This window comes from Sitodiplosis mosellana, unplaced genomic scaffold (genome assembly GCF_009176505.1).
Source record: "Sitodiplosis mosellana isolate CC-2019 unplaced genomic scaffold, AAFC_SMos_1.0 Smas_scaffold_3, whole genome shotgun sequence".
In the NCBI taxonomy this organism is placed as follows: Eukaryota; Metazoa; Arthropoda; class Insecta; order Diptera; family Cecidomyiidae; genus Sitodiplosis; species Sitodiplosis mosellana.
Window position 1 is genome coordinate 6,658,129 of NW_022595246.1, and position 20,479 is coordinate 6,678,607.

The 20,479-nt window shown below is 38.0% G+C and overlaps 1 protein-coding gene across 1 annotated transcript in view; it reads left to right on the plus strand.

Annotated features, from left to right (window-relative positions):
* LOC129566358 (teneurin-a) overlaps positions 1 to 20,479 on the plus strand; it is a 382,371-nt gene that overhangs the window by 4,363 nt on the left and 357,529 nt on the right. The gene's annotated exons all lie outside the window — the stretch shown is intronic.

The following is a 20,479-nucleotide window of genomic DNA, read 5'->3' on the forward strand; positions in this document are numbered from 1 at the left end:
AAATGGTCAAATGCCATAAGGAAACCCACTTTATTGAGGTTACATGTTCTGCAAAACAAACGCAAATATAATTACAAAACTTTTTTTTCCACTCGTTCCCCCCGATTTCACTATGCTTGTGCGAAATTCTCCCTCGGAAGTTGTTACCGTTGTGCTTTTGCTGCTGTTGTTGCCATAGCTAGAGAGCAGCTTTCATTTTTTATCATTTGTCCTTTTAGTTTTATGATACGAAAACCATAGATTCCGTAATCTCTCTGTTGCCCTTGCTTCTCTGTCCAGCTCAGACATTTGAATAAGCTGAAACGAGTGGACAAATTAATATAAATATTCAGCCAGAGATCAGATGACTGTGACCAAAATTCGGATGGATAAAGGGAAAGAGAGTGTTAGAGGCTGAGACCAGCAAATATTTTGGTATTTATGAGGTAAAAACTGTTCACAACGACCGAAACTAATTTTGAATTTACACAGTCGACACATAAACACACACACACACACACACACACACACACACACGCACCATAGCCATTGTCCTCTGTCATTACGGCCAACGGTATGTTCCAAACATATAACGCATAGGGCGATTTTTCGGTGATACTATTCATTCCATAAATGATTTTAAATGAGATGCATCAAATAGATAAATCTCAAGCGATCAAGATATCCGCCGGATTTATACTTCACATTTGTTGCTGTTGTTTTTTGATTGCGATACTTTTATCACGGATAAAGGCAAAACTTTAAAATTCATAAATACTAAAATAAAATGGAACTCGGCATATTTTCAAAAGAGCCAGAGATCAAACAAGATTTATGACGAAAAGATAACAGACAATTTTACGAAAAACCCATAGAACTTTTCCACAGTTTGGCCAAATGTTTTCAACAAAAATGTTCTTCATCATCATCATCAAACAAGCATAGTTTTCGCGTGTGTTTATGATGGGTTCCCCACTGAGGCTGTGCAATGCTTTGCATCGAAATAAATTTGTTTAATTTAATTCGTTGCTTTCTCATTACCAATGATTGCCATCTTCAAGGGAAAGGAAGAGAGAATGAGAGCGCACACCAACAAAAGAAACACAAACAATGAAGTAGCGCACTCCAGCAGTTTCAATTTAATTGAAAAGTTTTTGCCTCAAAATTTGCTGTGCATCTTAATGGAAATATTCCATTAATGACATTTCTGTTGTGGATTTTAGCCACTTGAGCTTATGACATTTTCATAGCAAACGTGGGCGAATACGACAATACAGTTGATATTACTCGAGTGTATTACTTGCTTGATCTTCACTGTCGTTGCATTTCCACGCTCAACAGGTGGTGTCATACCGATTTATTTCTGTCGAAGTTTAGCCGAATGAACGAGTTGAAAATGTGACTCTATATATGTTTGCGTGTTTATACTCTCGGCAAAGCGATTTATTAAATTTTATGTACGGCTCAAAAGTCCTGAGATAAGCATTATTCCCAACACCCATTCCACCCGCAAAACACTTTGACTGCACAACAATGGCATATCGTTTAAATGACGCCCGACAAAGTGATCATAATTAATTGCAAAATGCTGTGTGCACCATCGCAAATTGCTGAATAAAACGATTCATTTCGTGAATGCAGCGTATATTCATGGACAAAAAAGAAAAAGTGTATGGGGCGCACACGAAAGAGAGAGACTTTAACAATCAAATAAGTAAATATTTGCATAAATAACAAAATACGAGCGGATGAAATGATTGCGAGAGTACAAAGACGATGTAGACAACAATCTCCTTGACGATGACTTCCTTGAGACGTTACAGCCCTTTTGTTAACACGGAACAACAGAGACGAAATTGATACCAGGCGCTATGTTAATATGATCTCATTGCGTCTCATCATAAATTATATGAAAATATTAACTTATTACATTGGCATCGGGCGATAGAGTGTTTGCTGTGGAAGTGCATCATCAGCAATTGTTGTGCATAAAATATTTGTTCGATAAGCAAAGAGTAAATAATAATGTCAACGACAGCAACACCAAAGAAGAGATGCCGAAATGACGGATTTCTCTTGGCGAACGAAAAAGAGCGGCTTTTGTGTGTATGTGCGCCTCTGTTTCAATTTCAACTACTTGCTATTCGTGCTGCTGTTGACGTTTGGCTTCGTGTTGATGATGCCATTTACGTGAGATGACTTTACACCGTTTTAGCTTTTTCATTCGCTCGCATGGCGTGTCTCTGTGTGTGTATGTTTTCACGTTGAACGAGCGGCGCTATTTTTTTCCTCTCGAAGAAAACAAACAGGTTGGTATAGTTGCCGTCGGGCCGTAATATATACATGAATAAATTTGTGCGCATTTCATCGCGTCATTTGTTTGGTTTACCATTACACACATGTTTCGTTCACATCCTCATCCTCATCGACCAGCTACATCGAATTGTAGCGCTGATGCTGAACGCGCATTTCCTCCTGCAAAAGACGAAGCGGTGAGAGCGAACGAACAGAACGAAGAGAAATGTGATGCATATGGAAAGCGGGCTAACATGTAAATCACATTTTTCCCTAAAATTGAAATTTCCGAAAGCGAAATTAAATCGGAAAAAGAACGTGCTGCAACACAAACACATGGTGCAAAAAAGAGAGAGAGAGAAAGAAAGAGAATCGCGAAAATCGAATCCGACAATATGCTTGACGCACCTCCATTTAGCCTTTGCTCATTTAGAATAAATGAAAAATGTGGAAATCGAAAAAGTAGGCAAAACTCATGCATTTTCATTAGGTTTAACGCCGTGTGCTTTCTCTCTCTATTTATCTCGTTCTCATTCATTCCCGAAACCGTTGCGGTCCGACGTAACGAAAGCCAATCTACATGTGTGATTAGCAAAATATCGAGATTGGAGCACGAGAGACAGAGGGAAAAAAGCAATAAAGACCAAAATGTGTAAACGGAATGTATGTGTGTGTGTGTGTGTGAGAGGGGCCGATATTTCGACTCGCATTGTGACACGTACTGGGTAAAGTGGCTGACGAAAATTGCTTTTCTCACATTCGATTTTTGTTTTTTTTTCCCGGATTTTACCCAAATCGATCAATAATTTGTTCACACAGTGTGAGCAACTGGACATTCAACGGAATTCGATGCATACACCGATAATTAATTAAGTGCCAGGCGAAGTGTGCTACTTACTATAAATGACTTTATTCCCGTTTTTGATCTCTGGCCATATTTTTACTTTTCATTAGAGAGAAATGAATTCAATTTTCGGCGAAAAATGAAAAACCATTTTCTCCAGCAAAAGTAGAACAACGAATAAAAGAAAATCTTGTTCCAAATTGATTCAACCCGTTTTATGATCCAGTTGAAGAGAAAAGGTTCATCTCACATATTTTCTCGTTATCCTTCGTTGAGAATGTGCTGTGAAAACATGTGCACCATAATTTATGTGCAATATCACGACAGTTAACCATATTAAAATAAAATTTAAATTCAAATTACCTCAGCAAATAAATCAAATCAGCATATGAAGTTATATTCCATAAGCATGAGCAATAAGACCAGCAACCCCTGCTCACTTTGTCTCTCTCTCTCTCTCTCTCTCTCTCTCTCTCTCTTGCTCTCGCTCTCTGTCTCTGTGTCTCACGGCGATAAATGTGTGTGTGTGTTGCCTTTAATAAATATAAATGTGAAGGATATGTTGTGCAATGACGGAACGCCCGTAAGACTGTGTGAAGCTCGGTTGTACGGATGAATAAAGAAATGAATTATCTTCACACATCCACAAAAGCTACTAGAATCTTGTCTAGGTTTTTGTGTATGAGGCCACATCAGCAAAAACGATGGCAAAATTAAAGTGATGAACCGTATTCAAAAGAGAGACAAAAAGAGAAAAGGAGGCAACGAGAGAGTGGGACGAGACAGTCTATGATGATAAAAGATGATGAAAATGCTTTGGTAATGCAGACACACCAAAGTCAAAAGGGATGAAACGTTTGTGCATCGCATGAGGCGAATAGATACTAAAATGGCATACTAACACACACAAAAAATGCGCAGCACAAACAATCTTCTAAATGAATAAATTGAAAAATGAAATACAACGAAGGAAGCAACTTCTCCCTTGCTCTGTGTTTTCTCTTTTCTTCGGCACCAAAAAGGAGAGCAAAACCAACAACGGAAACGAGGCTGAGATTGCATGTACGCGATGGAAAATTCCACTAGCTCATGCCATGGTCTAACACAAGTCGGGATACCGCACAAAGCTGTTAAATAATAACACCGAATTGCAAAACTAGAGCACAAAGTTAGTCAGAATGAGCGTTGGCAAAGACGAACGAAAGACGTTATTCCATCGATTTGAGATGGAGAGCGTTGGGAGAGCGTGAGGAGGAAAGAGTGACGGTGTAAAGAAAATAGATGCGTTGTTTGGAGAGAATATCCGTAAAATTTCTCGTTCGCATTTTGCCGGCGCATGGATGGTGAAAGGACTATCGCAACTGGTATATTCCTTTAGTATGAAGACGAAAAATGGTCGAATAGGGATTCTCTTCGTAGATCTCTCGGCAATTGTGGTTTTCAAGCGAATAAAATTACAGCTCTATCGTTTGCTCTTTCTCCCTCTGGTTCCCATCGTCAACAGCAGGTTAAACGCGCACACACATACACACATTGCAAATTCATGTTTTCCTTTCTTTATGCGACTTTAATGCTAAGTAATATCGCTTATGCAAACATATATCGCTTTTGCTCTATTTTCTCTTTCTCTCTCGCTCCATGCATCGCCAACCAAAGGCCTTCGTGTGAAATTTTACCATAAATTTTATGAGTGTGCTTTCCTTTCATTTCGTTTCGTCTTGATTACTAATTCGCCGCACAAAAAATGCGTTGACTGTATGTATGGCTGGTGTGTGTGCACTGTGCACCCGCTGTCTGTCAGTCAATTTTCACCATAGTTTAGATTTTCATTGCTCTCTGTACACGATGTTTCTCTAATGACTAAACCGAATCATGATGATGTAGTGCAAAAGCATTTTTCAAGATTTTCCATCTGCACGAGCAGCAACAAACAAAAGGAAGAGAGAAAAAAAACCAGAAACAATCACTTCACCATGGAAGTTAATGCAAAGTTCGCTTTTGTGTTTCATCTCTCTGCCTCTCTCTTTTTGTGTTCATTTGATATATATGGAAGAAGCTCGACAGAGCTGAGCTAAACGAACAGAAAAAAGAAATTCACTAACATGACTGGAAAAGAATGTGCGAATGAGTGTGAGAAAAGCACTCTTTGTTTATTATGGCTTTAAAATGTCGAGATTTTGATTATTGCTGTAAATTTACGTTTGGTTAAGCGCTGATTTGCGTCTTCAACATTCCACCCGTCGTCGTCGTCGTCGTCGTTGTCGTTGTTGCTTCTGCCGTTCGTCGTTCGTCTCTCAGTTAAGCTCTGTACACAAAACATGCACATAAATTCGCTCTGCGCTGAAAACCATAATCTGGCACCGTCGGGCAAAGCTGAAACACTGCTATTTCGTCTAATAATAATGTAATACAATAAAATTATAACGAGTATGTGTATTTTTCGTCGAAAAATCAACGCATTTCACACACAAACACACAACCAAAATATGCGTATGCTACCCAGAGAACATTTGAGATAGCGACACAGCCCTTCTTTTGTGTGTGTGTGTGTTTGTGTCTCGTAATTCGCGCCTTCAAATATATTTTAGATATTTTGGGGTTTTACCATGCATGCTTTCGCATTAAATGGCAATGTTAACGATGCCAACAAACACATACACACCACGGTTAAAAACCGTAACATACCGATTTTATGTTGTTTATAATGTTGAAATCTCGTTGTACAATGACACCGTGAACGAGCGCGTTATATTGCTCACTCTCTAACGCGTCCTATTCGCTTGTTCTATGCGAAATGCGAGCCATTTTTGGCGCTGCCTCTCTCTCTCTCTCTCTCTCTTTCTCTCTCTCTCTCTCTTCCTTGAGATAGGTGTAGATTTTAATGTCTGTCGCATGCATACATAAAATGCGCCCCAGCTCAAAATTTATTCCATGTGTTTATGTGATCTATAAAATAATGGAATCACATCCGTGGCATCTTAGATTCGGTGGTTAGTAGTTGATGTGCGGTTGTGTTTGTTTGTGCCATACTTCCTGCGGATAATGCGTGTGCGCATTTGTTTAATGTTCACCATTTGGATTCGATTGCATTATAAAGCTTGGCAACCAGGCCCAATCATCCGACAATGCACAGCCGAAACGATAACAAACACACGCTCAATTTATGTAATACTGCCGCTGGGCACATCAAACCCATGCGTTGAAATTCAAATCGCCAATTTACAATCGCATGCCATATTTTGAATTTTCAATGGTTTTTCGCTTTTGTTTTTTGCAATGGCCCGATAAATGTCGTAAAAACCAATTGGACAAACATCAAATTGAGTCAATAAAACAAATAACTAGATAAATAGAGTAAAGTTCGATTTGTAGTCAATATTTGTTTGAAAAACAATGGCCATGCACAGCTGTGCAATTGCCGACGATGCACAAATTGGTCAAATTTGATGTTATCGATAGAGTGGTTTAGTTCTCATAGTTGATTTCATCCGTGAATTTCAAATAGATGGAAAAACATGTCGAAAAAAGCCGAAAAATGAATGAATCCCCGGGAAAAAAAGTTGATAAAACGGAAATTGTTTTCAAATTGCAAGCACTTAACTAAATTGAAATGAATCGGAATGAAAGCAGTGATTGTAAAAAATCGCCAATGAAAAATGGGAATCGAGGTATATATATGTTTTTTATGTGCGAAACAATCGGCTTTTCTTCGAAATCATTCAGCTGATTGTAAAATAAAAATCGTAGTCTAGGGATTTGTATATTCCCGGGAGATATCCATTGGAATGCGTTGCTCTGAATGCAAATCGATTGGTTCTTTATTTCTTTGTGTCATTAATTAGTCGAACAAACCGGGGGGAAAAAAGTATTTTTGGTTGCGTCTCTTACATCCACTTCCATGTCACTGGAGTGCAATTGAAATAGTGTGTGCTATTACTTTTATTTGATGCGATGCAGATTGTGTTCAGCGAAAATCCATTATAACTCATTGTTGTTGAATGCGCGTGGATAACATTTTATGATATCGCATTAGTACTGCGTTTATTGGTGCGCCACAATTAAACTTAATACGGTCATAAGACTTTTTTTTTATTGTTTTATGCTCAATGGAACTTAATAAAATGTTTGGCACAGCACATGTTTCTCTTGCCGAATGCGCTTCTGTCACCATCACCACCGCCGCCACTGCCGGCATTATGATCAACATTCGTTGGGTTTGAGCAATAAAATGCGACGATATTGGATTTAATGAATTTAATTATTCCCAACAATTAAACCACTTTCTGTTTTCTTCTGTTCACTTTGTGCTGCTATCTTTCTATATTCGGCTGTTGGCCGGAGCTCATCATTGCGCCAACGTGTGCGACATCTTCACATTGCCGCAATATATTCATGTAGAATATAATTTATTTAATAATGTGCAGTCGATATTAAATAAAATGATTTTATTTCCTATATTCCACACGGTATGTGTGTGTTTATTTGTTCCTTGGTTTCAACATCACATTGTTCGTTGTTATCGGTGTCTTTGTGGCAACAATATTTATGTTTTGTATGGAGAGTTTTACTATGATAAATGGTATTGTATTTCATACTTATGATTCTTTGTTGCAACTTTTCCATTGTATAAATCATATTTTCTCAGCCTGAAAAGCTGCCTGATTTTTGCCTGGTAACACCACTACAATGAGGCACAGACACAGACACATACAGAGAGAGAGAGAGTGACGGAGATTGCTCTGTGTCATTGTCGAATAGAGTGCAGTGAACAAGAGAGGAAAATCGATGGTGTGTTTATTCGTTATTTAAGACTATTATGAGTTATAAGCGCACACATTTTCCAAATGATAATTGTGGCAGATAAAGTAGCGAATAGCACTAGACATGGTCGCTATGTATAAATTGTTTTTGTGCAGAGAGAGGAGGGTTGAGTATCACAATGTTATGTCGATGTGTCACATACGGTGAAGATGATAATAAATTATAACACAAAAGCACACAAACAATCGCAAAAACACACACACAGTGGGATGAATGGACAGACAGCCGCCCCAAAAGAACTTTCAAATCCATTAAAATCCAAACAAAATCACGCAGGATCCAACAAACTAACTGATGAAAAAAAAACAAACTCACCAAAAACCAAGAGAGAACATGTCAAAAGCAACAGAATCACTCTCTAATCCGTTTTACCGAGCTGTATTGGCGGCGGCAACTGCCGACGACGACGACGACGATGACGCAAAGAAAATTGAGTGTGTTTGGTATTTTCTTCTTTTTTTTGGGGAGGCTTTCCGTTTAATCTTTGCGTGCGTTGCGTAAATTTATTTGTGCATTTTCCATTTGGACGGTGCAAAGACACGATTAAATGAGTATTTAGAGAGCGTGAGTGAGTGAGTAAACAAGCGACGGAGCCCTGAAGTGGCAAAATAGATATGTTTTTGTCGTCGCGTGTGTACAAAATTTATCTACCACTTTGATCGCACATCCATTTCGTGCGCGCTTATGTTCATGTTCACAAATCACAGATTATTCCACACGCCCGATGTCTCCGTGAGCAGTGTTTTTCATTGAAGTGAAGGGGGCCGTCTATTTTTTGACAACAAACCAAAAAATGTAACCCATTTCAAACGTAATCAAAATATACGTTTATATTTAGAGACCAATCGTGGTTGAATGTTGAGCTCACTCACTCCATCACCAAGAATTGAATAACATTTCGAAAAGCCTAAATTTGATTTGAGTGCGTGCGTCGATCGCATGCAGGCACAACAAAAAATATAACAATAGTAATGAAATGTTTTGCAGCCCATTTAAAATAGACAATAACAAAAAGCGAACAAAACGGAAAACGAAAAGTAAATTGTATTTTAGGGCTTTTCGCTTCTTTCGAAACAATCAAGCAACGGATAGATGATTTCTAAAAACGTCAATAATATTTATTTCATAACCCCCTTTTCTGCTAATTTGATGCCCATGCCCATTCAAATGGCACTCGATGCTGTTGCTGCTTTTTTCTTCTTCTGCTCGAGTAAAAGTGTTGAGCTCTGCATTTATCAGTCTCTCTGGAGCAATGCGTGAATTGCTTTTTACTCTTCTCCTTCGTTTGTTATACGGAGCGTTGGTGCTCATCGCAATAATAACAGTTGAGATTGGCATTTAATGTGGCCACACGAAAAAGTGGTGGAACGAAAATATCTCGCACATCGGTATAAATGGTAAAATGTTCGTTATTCAACCCATAGCCAAACCAACACGTTCAATGGTAAAAACATATTCGCACCATTTCACACTCGCTTTTTTTCCTGCTTGAATAGCGGCAACTTCAGTCGTGCAAAGTGGCAAAAAAGACGTGGCGAAAATCAACGACCCGCATCAAAAGCAATAATATCCGGTATTATGATTGCTATTACTGTTATTATTACATATGATTAGGATGAAAATTGTACACACCGAAAATGACGATTCAGCAGAAACACACAAGTGGCTGATGGAGTGAGCGAGTGGAGAGAGCGAAAAAACAAAAGTGTGCGGCATACAAAATTATGATAAAATAACAATATTTCTGTAGTTATCATATGGGACACATTAGCATTCGTGCGTGGCACCGCGTGAATCTAATTTTCGGTGAGCTTAAGTAATTTATTTAACGCATCATCAACATTTTTGTTCACTTGTTCTCCTACTGTTTGCCGACCTCCTCCTTCTTCTTCTTGTCCTCTTCCACCTCCTTTTTCGGTCGGTCGCTTGTCTTTTTGCTGTTTGAGTTTGTCAGTTTTGTAGCTAGCAAATCGTCCCGTACACTCTTTTTTCGCTCTCTCGCTCGACTGTTGGCATTTTATTTATTCCGTGTACGAGCAATTTGCAACGTTCGCTGTCATAGCGAAAAATCTGTTTTGACACATTAGCAACACATACTCCAGAGAGGGACAAAAAGTACGGTAGAGAGAGAGAGAGAGAGAGAGAGAGAGAGAGAGAGAGAGAGAGAGATAGAGAGATAGAGAGAATGTTCCGGAGAGAACAGTACGTATAGCGTTCTGCATTTGATAATAAACAGTTTCACACAATGAAAGGATAAGGAAATATTAATGTTTCTGCCATGAATTATGACCAATTTTTGCGGTTGTCACGTTTTTGACTGCTCGAGCTGGCAACCGTTTAATTTATATTAAATTCACTGCGGCTTAGTTTTAACAACGGCTTCTAACGAACTATGATGAAATAACGGCCATCGTGTTGAACGTGCTTCGCACGAACGAGCTTAGCATAGCGAGAGCAAAAAACAGACACATCATATTTGTTTAATGAAGTATGGGGCTAAGTACTCCCCATCCAATATGCATTTAAACATCATGAACGACTCCAAATATATTTGCTGAACAAATGTTGGGTGAAAAAATGTTGCATATCCAACATGTTCGTTATTCCCATGCTTAGAATTTTGCCATTTGGTTCGATTCGATCGACTAAAATTGCCTAACAATCGAATTTCGACATGATTGATGCAAACCATCGGGAATCCAAAAACGATGGTGTGCGATATATTTTTTTCTCTCCCAAATTTCAATTGGTATGGAAAATAATCGAGGAAAATTGTTTTTATTCGTAATGTCTTTGGGAAATCAATATGATTTTGTTTCAACAAAGCACCACCTCCAAAACAAAGGGTGGAACTCGTTTTGGACGTAAATTTATTCATATTTTTGCAATATGATACCCAAAGGCTTTGTCAAACATACACAATGAACGAACGATCGAGTGGCAGCGAGAGCGGAAGAGAGTGTTTCCGTTTTCACCACAATAAAGAAATACTTCAAATATGCTGCATTTAATTCAACTGAAACGATGTGAGAAACGAGTGCTCGACAAATAAATACACGAACTATGTTTCAATTTATGCGACACCAGAGAATACCAACTCGTTGCCTGCATCAAACAATATGCAACAACAAAAAAAAGCAACAACACCGAACTGAAAAGTCATACGGGGTTTTTAAATTCGATTTTCCACTAAAATATGTATATATTTTTTTATTGATTTCATTCTATTTGTGTGGGTAAAAAATTTATGTTGGTTCCTCTCTGTTTTCCATTTAAATGGCTGTCGTTCAATTTTGAATATTTGCACGAGAAACAGTTTCATCAGCGGTGTGAAAGAGAACAACAAAAAAAACAATAGACATCTGTGCGGAAAACACAGGAAAATCACTCAAAATGACGAATTCATGATTTTTGCACTGGAGCCCACTGTCGAATATTTCTCAGCATTATACATTTTTCATACAATGTAAAACTCCATTTTCCATGACAGCGGTTAAATACCATGTCGACAAAAACATGCGGACTGTCTCTCTCCCTTTTTCACCGTGCTGTAGGCCTGTGATAATGATTTTGATTGAAATACGAGGAAACCGAATGACAAAATTGTAAAGTCTAGTTTTGGGGTTTTCCACGAATTTCTCGCATAAATCATAATGTTCAAATACCAATCGATCGCTTTCAACATATACCATTAGTTTAAATTGTAGCTGCGGCCAGAGAATTCGGCGAAAAAGGTCAATGCTTTTAGATATGGATGATTCTTTGTGTCAGTCACTATGGTATGCCGTTTGTTGAATTGAATATTTTCTCTCAGACAACAATGGAAATGACATTATAATACATATAAATGACTGCGGGGACCAGCACAATTTTTGTTTTGACAAGACAGAGAAAAAAAAACCACCGGAAATGGTGGAAACCAAAGTTTCCATTTTCACTGGAGAGTAAAAGAAAAAAAAGTGAATAATATTTTGGTATTTTGATTCAATACATTTCAATTTTGATCATTTTTTGCTGGCTCTGAAATACGGTGGCCATTCTCTTAACCAATTTTTTTCCTGTACTCTCAGTACACTCAGAATTTGCAGGAAAAAATCAGTTTGAAAAAAACCGAAATCGTTTTGCTGATACTTTTTGTTGTTGCTGTTGCTGCGACCTTTCTCTTTTTTTCCTGTGTTCACCAACGAAATATTCAGAAGGGAGTAATAAACGCTACAATAATAATAACTGACAGCAAAAAGCATCAATTGTTGAAAAATTATGCGCAATTTATTTAATTTGGTCGTTGGCGCGATTTGCGCCTGGCCAAAAGCAACATTGATGTACTTTACAACTTGGATAATTTTGCCTTGTCTGGAATGCGAAAAATGACAAAATACGTGCACAAACAACGATTACGGTTGCCTGGCGATTTTTTTCCCTCGGTTGCGGCCTCGCACACGATTTATTGTTATCCACTTGATGGCCGAGAATTATTCGGTAGCGACACACTCACATTTGCGGTGGAGTGCGTGTGATTCGAAAAACGATTTTAAAAACCAAAACACAGAGACCAGACCCAGAGACCAATCCTCATTTTGGGTGATAACACAAATGCATGTAAATGCTCTGAGCACATGTATAAATGCTAGATAAAATTATAGAAAATGTAAAACATGGAAAAATTATGTTTTTTGATAATACACTTTACATAAGTATGAAGCCGTAAATCAACGCCAAACGGTCACGCTATGGATGCTTTGCAAAATCGTGCCCAACCGAAAAAGTTTAATGGAATTTCGGTGCAAATTGCTGTTTATATCGAAGGGATGGTTGAAATTTAATGAAAACTCTTTTGAAAACAAGTACAATTTTTATTTTTGGGAGAAAAATGCCAATAACATTTCTGAGCTACCGATGTATAACAAAAACACAGCTTGGGTTTGACAATGCTTTTACTTTCTCATACCGTTCAGGTATTACATTCATTAAAACGACAACAATGCTTTAGAATTTGGCCTTTGTGCCGTCGACCCAAATTCTGCCTGCCGTTACTTTGTCCAAACAAATTTTTCCCTTCGATCTCTCCCGCTCTCTTGCTCCGTATTGAAGTTAACGCTAATTTCATTTTAAATCCTCATTTAAACACAGCGTTTTTTTTTCTACTTTGGGGTAAAACATTTTTTACATGTGCTGTGGATGATGAAATATATCATGTTGCTTCACTAAATTCCAGTCTCCAAATACCCAAATTATAATCGAGTCAAAATTTACGTGCACGTACCACTCTCCATATCTCATCATTGACATTAGTGTGACATTCTCATCAGGAAGTGAAAAGAATTTGATGCCATTTTCACTGGAAATTCGGTACACATTTTAAAAACCAAAAAAGTTATGGCATGGGAAAGATTTCCGTTTACCATATTTACATACATTTTTGTGTTGGGAAAATTGGGCCAGAACTGTTCTTTCATCAGATATGCCGACGACGCAGGTCCAAGGAAATATAATGTGAAATACGAAAAACGGAGCGTAATTGGATTCAAATTTCATCTGCTTATACGTCAGTCACCGGTGCTTTGGCATCACCAGCCATTCTACACACACACACACACATACACACACCTTATATTCCATACGAAATGTAATCTCATTTCCTATCATTTCTTGTGCTCATAATTTGCTTCGGCAACAATTTTTCCACTCCATTCCTTTGTGTGTAAAACAATCTTCATGTTCGTTTCGCATTTCGAGTTTTCCGAAAAATACTCAAGCTTGTCTATTCGCATCGATTGGTTTGTTATGTGTGTGTGCCTGTGTTTGTGAGTTTGTATCTTAAAGCGAATGCGAAACACACATCGGATTCATTGATTGTCATCTTCCCATTAGATTATTCGAAACCAGGACGAAATAAACAATGAAAATACATTTGAAATGAGAAAAAGGGACCAAATGGTTCCATTTGAAATGCTGCACGTACGATCTGACTACAACATGTTCACTCACTCTCTCTCCATCTCTCCAATCTCTCTCTCTCTCTCTCTCTCGATACCAACAAGACGAAAGAAAAATCTCTGTCTGATTCATGTGTCACATTGTGTGCAGCTTTTATTCACTCCAAAGTATATTTTTTTTGTCGTTAAATTTGGGCAAACCGAACCGACAAGATGAAGAAGACTGAGCAGAGGCAACAGAAAAAAAAACAAAAGAAAAAAAATGGAAGGAACTAACTTATGCGATGGAAAAGAAAATGTGGAAAAAAGTGCTTTTTATGTGTATTCCCATTGGACGTAAATCGTTTATATGTGAAACAAAGAAGAGCGCACTCAAGAAGAAAACAAAAAGTTAAACAAGATCGTCAAATGCGTGCATTTGCCAAATTTTCGCTCGTTACTAGTCGTTCGATATGGTCGTTTACGGAACGCTTACAGCTACTCGCATGCTGTCTGTACAACAACAGTAACATCACCATCATCATTGCGAGAGGACGGTGTCGGAGAAGAGTTTTTTTCTACTCTCTCTCTGTCTCTCTCTCTCTCTCCATCGAGAGCATACAATTTGATCTTTCTCCATATCGAATGTTTTCAAGCAATAAAAATCCAATAAGAAACCTATCACAAATCATCAAATTTATAATATAATTTGAGAATAAATACCACAACTGGAGCGAAGCAGATCGAATATGTATGGAGAGAATGTGTTTGGAAAATGAGCCGAAGCATCAAAAAGTAATAAAAAAGCGATTTTGTTTTGCTTTCCTCTTCGTTTTTTAGCTCGTTTCCTTCTCTCTCTTTTTTTCTTCCCATTCAGTGTCGAGTCAAAGCGTTCAACGCAGAAATCATTTTCGTACGATGTTTTTTCTTTCTTCATCGTACAAAATCTTGTTATAATGGCCATGTGTTGGATTCCTAATAAGAACACCCACCCACACATACGCACACAAACATACACTTATGTCTCGGGCGGCGTTTGATAAAAAAAAGTGTTGCGAAGCATCGCTGCTGCGAATTTGTTCGTTACTGCAAAACTTCGTCGAATCGCTTGCACAAATATTGAAACAGAATCTATCGATACGCTCGAAGGGAAAATGTATCAGTGCGGATTGCGCTGAGTAAATCGAGCATATTATTTTTTTCGGTACGCGAAGAAAAAAACAAACTTCACCCAAAACGCATTAAAATGGAAAATTATATATGCAAAGAAAATGTGTGTGTGTGTGTGTGCAAAAGCGGGAGAGAAAATGTGTACGCGGTCGCGTGGGTTGTTGAATTAAGCACACAAAACAAAAAGAATGAAAAAATATCCAGAGCAAAAAGAACCATTATGAAATCATCGACATTTTGAGTCAACGACACAAATATTAACACTTTTCTTACATTCCGCTGCGCACACATACACATATTTCTCTGCTTCGACATCGAGCCACGCAAATAGTTCACTGTTCCAGAGAGGAAATTCTCCCTCTCTCTCTCTCCCTCTCTCTCTCTCTCTCTGGCTCTCTTCCTCTCACCGCCAAACTATTGTTGTCACGTATGAGATTCACAAGCACAAGCATGATGGTTCACCCCCTCTTTGACTCGAACAAAACCAACCGATACACACAGAGTTGGCAGACAGAAAAAAGCACGTCGAATGACAACAGTGAAATATGACGAAAGAAAGATCGTAACATTGTGTTTAATGTTCCCGTTTAGCATGTTAGTTGCTCTATTAAAATTCGTCGAATGTGCATTCAGTTTCCATTTTTATGCTAACACACACTCCTCCCAACCCTTCCTCCACCGCATTGTAACCACTTAAAAAGTGTCGGGAGGAATATCGTATACACACAAAAGCAATTGCTCTGGAGAAATGGAGATTCAACACCATTTTGCCGAACGAACAGCATAAAAATGCGCACTGAATCGAAAACTATTAATATAAAAAGACATTTGTTCCGTTTCAAGTGCTGCTGCTGCTGCTGATGCTGCGTCACGTTGCGCTGCTGCTATGTTATTTGAATATTTGAATTTAAAACCAATTTGACACTGGATATTCGATTTTATTGAACTTGAACATGTTCATGCACTCCATCACATCATCGTTCGCATTACTATTTGCCAATAAATGCATAGCGATACGAAAAACATCCAAGCGCACGACATACACACACACATACACACACAACTACAAAGCGAGAGGGAAAAAAACCACACGTACTCAACATTTTTATATACAAAATTGTGTTCAGCGCTGTTAAAGCTGATCGAATATACGATGCAACGAACGAACATTCTCATTTTACACACAACTTTTATGGCATACGGGTTTTTTAAAAACTTCTTTCTACCACTAGGATGGCTATTAACTAAATCTCAGTTCAAACGCAATTTGTTTGAAATTCAAACTGGAAATTACATGGTGCGAGAAATAAAGAGAAATTAAAAGTAGCATCTACGACTTAAGGTGTCTTCACACACAGGTGCAGTACAGCCACTTTAACCGGTACAGGTATAGGTGATGTCATCAAACTAAACGAATAACATTCTTCTCTCACTTGCTTTGATCCAGGAATTTCGGATGAAACAATTTGCCCCTCAAGAATTCCGAAGAGAAAAGAAAAACAATATTGGATGAGTTTCTCTTTCACCAAATGAATTTAGCCAAAGAGTTATAAAAAGAGTTTTTAAGGAAAACTTTCGGTGGTCTGCATTTGTTAGACGCTCGTACGAGGTGAACGAGATAAAGAGATGAGCGAGAAGGAGAGTGAGAAAGGAATAGATAGAAATGGAGAGGCCGAGCGGAGGAAAAGGTGAGTTAAAGTGCCGAACATGCAGTATAGCTGATGAAATGACTGCATTTGCGATTGGGATTGTTTTACAAAACCATGTCTATGACCAAACCAAGCACACACACACACACACACTGTTCACAAACTACATGCATTAAAACTTGTGTACATTCGGCTAATATGGGATTTGGTCGAATTTCACCATGTTCATTATTATCGCCGCTCGAGAGCGGAAAACAGAACTTTTGTTCAAGACAAAAGCCCAGCTTTACATAAACTCTGAACATATTCTTGGCTCAAGCATTCTAAATTTGAATCGAGAGAATATTCTTGTTTTGGGATGAATAAGAAGATGACAACGAGAAAAAAAACCCTATTTTTATGACACAACAGCAATTGATGTTGTATGAAAATAGGAATATCACCGTATTGGCGAAGAAATTCTAAAGAAAAATAACGAATAGATATTTACCTAGCATTAAAGAATAAATGTGGTTCGAGGACTTTTATCTGCGCAATTTTTCCAATATTGTGCGCTTTGCTTACCTCAACCACACGGTCGACATCATAAAAAACCGCACATATTTACCGAATCGAACAGCACTGTATACACAACGACAAAAACCATCGTCGACACAATAGACGATAAACACATCTGCAAATATGGAATCGAACACAGATAAAAAGAAAACACAGAGAGAGAAACATGAAAAAAAAACTCTTTTTTTCCACACTGAAAGGATTGAAATGTTTACGTCTTCTGCTTTTGCAGATTTTTGGCCATGTTTATATCGAGATAGAACACACGTGAACGACATTCAGTAATCGCAAAACCGCACACAATACACATTCGACAACGACGACGACAACGATATGATATTATTCCTCTGAATCTTGATACACATGTTTTTTCGCATTTCGATTTTTCCGTTTTTTCTTTCGCCGCAATCGAAATGGCTCGAGGGGCAGATTTAATAGGTTTTTGTTTTGTATGAGTGCGGTCTTACTCTGACTCTTTTTCTATTTCTCATTCTCTTGCTTATTCTCTCTCACTCGCTCGCTCGTTCTTCCATCTCTTTAAATTCATCATGTGCATGATATGATACGTTTTTCTATACTATTTTCTATCTAAAATTATTTGGTGGCCTGAATCGAGACACTTTTTTCCATTGAGATAATCATAAACTCAGTCGACGATATCATTTGTTACCGCACAATACAAAACTCGGAGAGAAAAAAAAAACCTGTTTGAATTAAAATGGAAAAGATGAGTCGTTTGTAGTGTTGCGTCACGAGTGTTATCCAGCGATTTGCTTGTGGAAATTGCAGACGAACCGAACGAATTGTCACTTCAATTCAATGGCGCAATGTGAGTGCAAGTGTGAGACAGCCTAAATGCTCATTTGATACAATTGAACACATTCAGTTGAGATGTGAAACCACAAGAGTAACCGATCTGTTGCCAGGGTTCTCTCTTGAATTCAAACACCCAGTCGCATTTGGAATTCACAAAAACAAACGAAAGAAAAGAAGCCAGGTAGAAAAAGAGAAAATGATTACGAATGTGATTTGAGCAGTCTCATTCTCATGCATTGAAGGCATTTTAAAACGTTTTGCTCCATCCGGTAACGGGGACGAAGAGAGTTAGACAGAGAACGAGAAAGAGAGAGAGAGCGTGAGAAAGCGAAACGGTGCGCTCTTTTGTTTCATCTGCGTTTGCACTGGGGGAAAAATAGGCGAATAGAGACAAGTAGCAAAAATAACAACGAAGCCACCGGAGGCAATTGAAATGAAAGACATGAAAGAGTTCACGTGTAATTGTTTGCGACAGCCACAGATGCATGTCGCTTTCATTGCACGCATTCAAGGCAGAGAAAGATTACTAAAACGCCCGATCCAATTAGACTCTCTTTGTCTCATCATATGAATCTGCTCAACTCTCGTACAAAGGCACATTCGCACCAGACACACAGAAATGTGCTCCTACGGCAAAATTTGTGTGCAAAAAAAAAGTGGCTCGAGTCTAAGGCTCACAGCCGATTGCTGATGAAATGGCATCATTAATCTCAAGACGCGCTACGGTTTTAAGGCATACGAACAAGAGAGAAACCCTTTTCGCAATCGATTTTTGAGCTCATGAAAATTCGCTTACACTTCAAAATTCGTGATTAGACAGAGACAGAGACAGAAAACTCGAAGAAAAGACAGATTAATTATAATCGTCTTCGAACAAATTATTTCATTCATTTATTCGCAAATGATTGTTTTAGATGACTTTCATCTTTCTGCAACTGAATTTTAGTGCAAAACTTTGACATGACAGAGAACTATTTAAATGAAAATGCCATTCGCAATACTGTTTTCGCATCTGTTTCGGTTTTCGGAGGTAAACATCGTTGAGTTCAGATCATTTGAGGCAAGGATAGAAATTAAGCGGAGAAATTAATTTGTAAACGGCAATGAAAGCTTTTGGGCCTGAATATTTGTGTGTGTGTGTGTGTATGTGGCTTGGAATGCCACAATTTCTATTTATGACTTTTCGAACAAAGCATCAGCTTTGCTGTCATCTTCCATGTGACCCTTAAAATGAAATATTAAACGAACATGACATGCGTCCTTTTCTCTGAATAAATTTACAATTCATCAAGTGAGGATGACCATTTCCTTCACATAAATTCTGCAATAAAAGCTCATCGATTGCCAAAAGAGAAAATGTTAAAATTATCAATTCATCGAAGCAATGAAAATCTCAAATGGGGTCATATCAGTGTAACTGCCAAAATTTCAATTAACATAGTTTTGCATATCTAAAATTAGTACCAGCTCACACAGTCGAATGGCATGCTGTGTAGCATTTTCTATTTAAATATTAAGATCAATTGTTGTTTCCCACTCGAGTTTATTCGACCTGTAAGTAGTAGTAGTCGTTGATCGAATTGAGATTGTGGAGCTTTTTCGCCCATAAACTGGAGCACCATTTCAATTGGGATTAGCGTAAATATTGTTTTTTTTCTCCTTTCTTTTCTCCCGAAGGAAATCTATTCCGTAAGACTTGTGAGTGTGTGAATATGGGTAATGAACCCTACGAATTTACGGTCATCGCCGGAGCAAGAGAAAAAAGAGAAAATCACAAAGAAGCGTGTTGAGTGCTTCAGGTAGCTTGGGTTCGAAATATAAAAATGTATGTGAGTGTATGTGTCTGTGTATAGGGTAAGCATACTAAAGCTTACAGATTCTATTCGTAATGCGATTCGACCAGAAAACAAGTACGTGCAACGAATTGAATAGAGAGACGATAAGGACATGTCGAAAGCCCAGATAATCGTAATAAAAACTTTTTATAGTGCTCTCACTCGCTCACTCGCCCGCTCGCTCGCTTACAGAATATACAGTCATGGACTAAATTGAGCGTACGACTGCCAGAAAAATGTATCGCGGACTATTTCATGAACCTAATTTATTTTTTTCAATCAATTCTTTGCACTGTTTGTTGCGTTATTATGTGAACTAATAGTAACCGAGAGAATTTTGAATTTTTTTTTTGGATTTTGTGATTTTTATTGAAAAATGTAGATGAATGTCATTTTTGTGCTGGACAAAATTGAGCGTACGGTCCGTTTAATATTTGTTTAAATAGAGAAAATTCATGAAAATTGAAAAAGTGGGGATACAGTATGATGCACAAGCTCATGTTGCTTCGAAATGGTATATATGTTTTGCTCCACCGAACCGTTGTTTGGGAAATGGAGACGGTTAAACTTTTTTTTTATTTTTCACTTTTATCACCT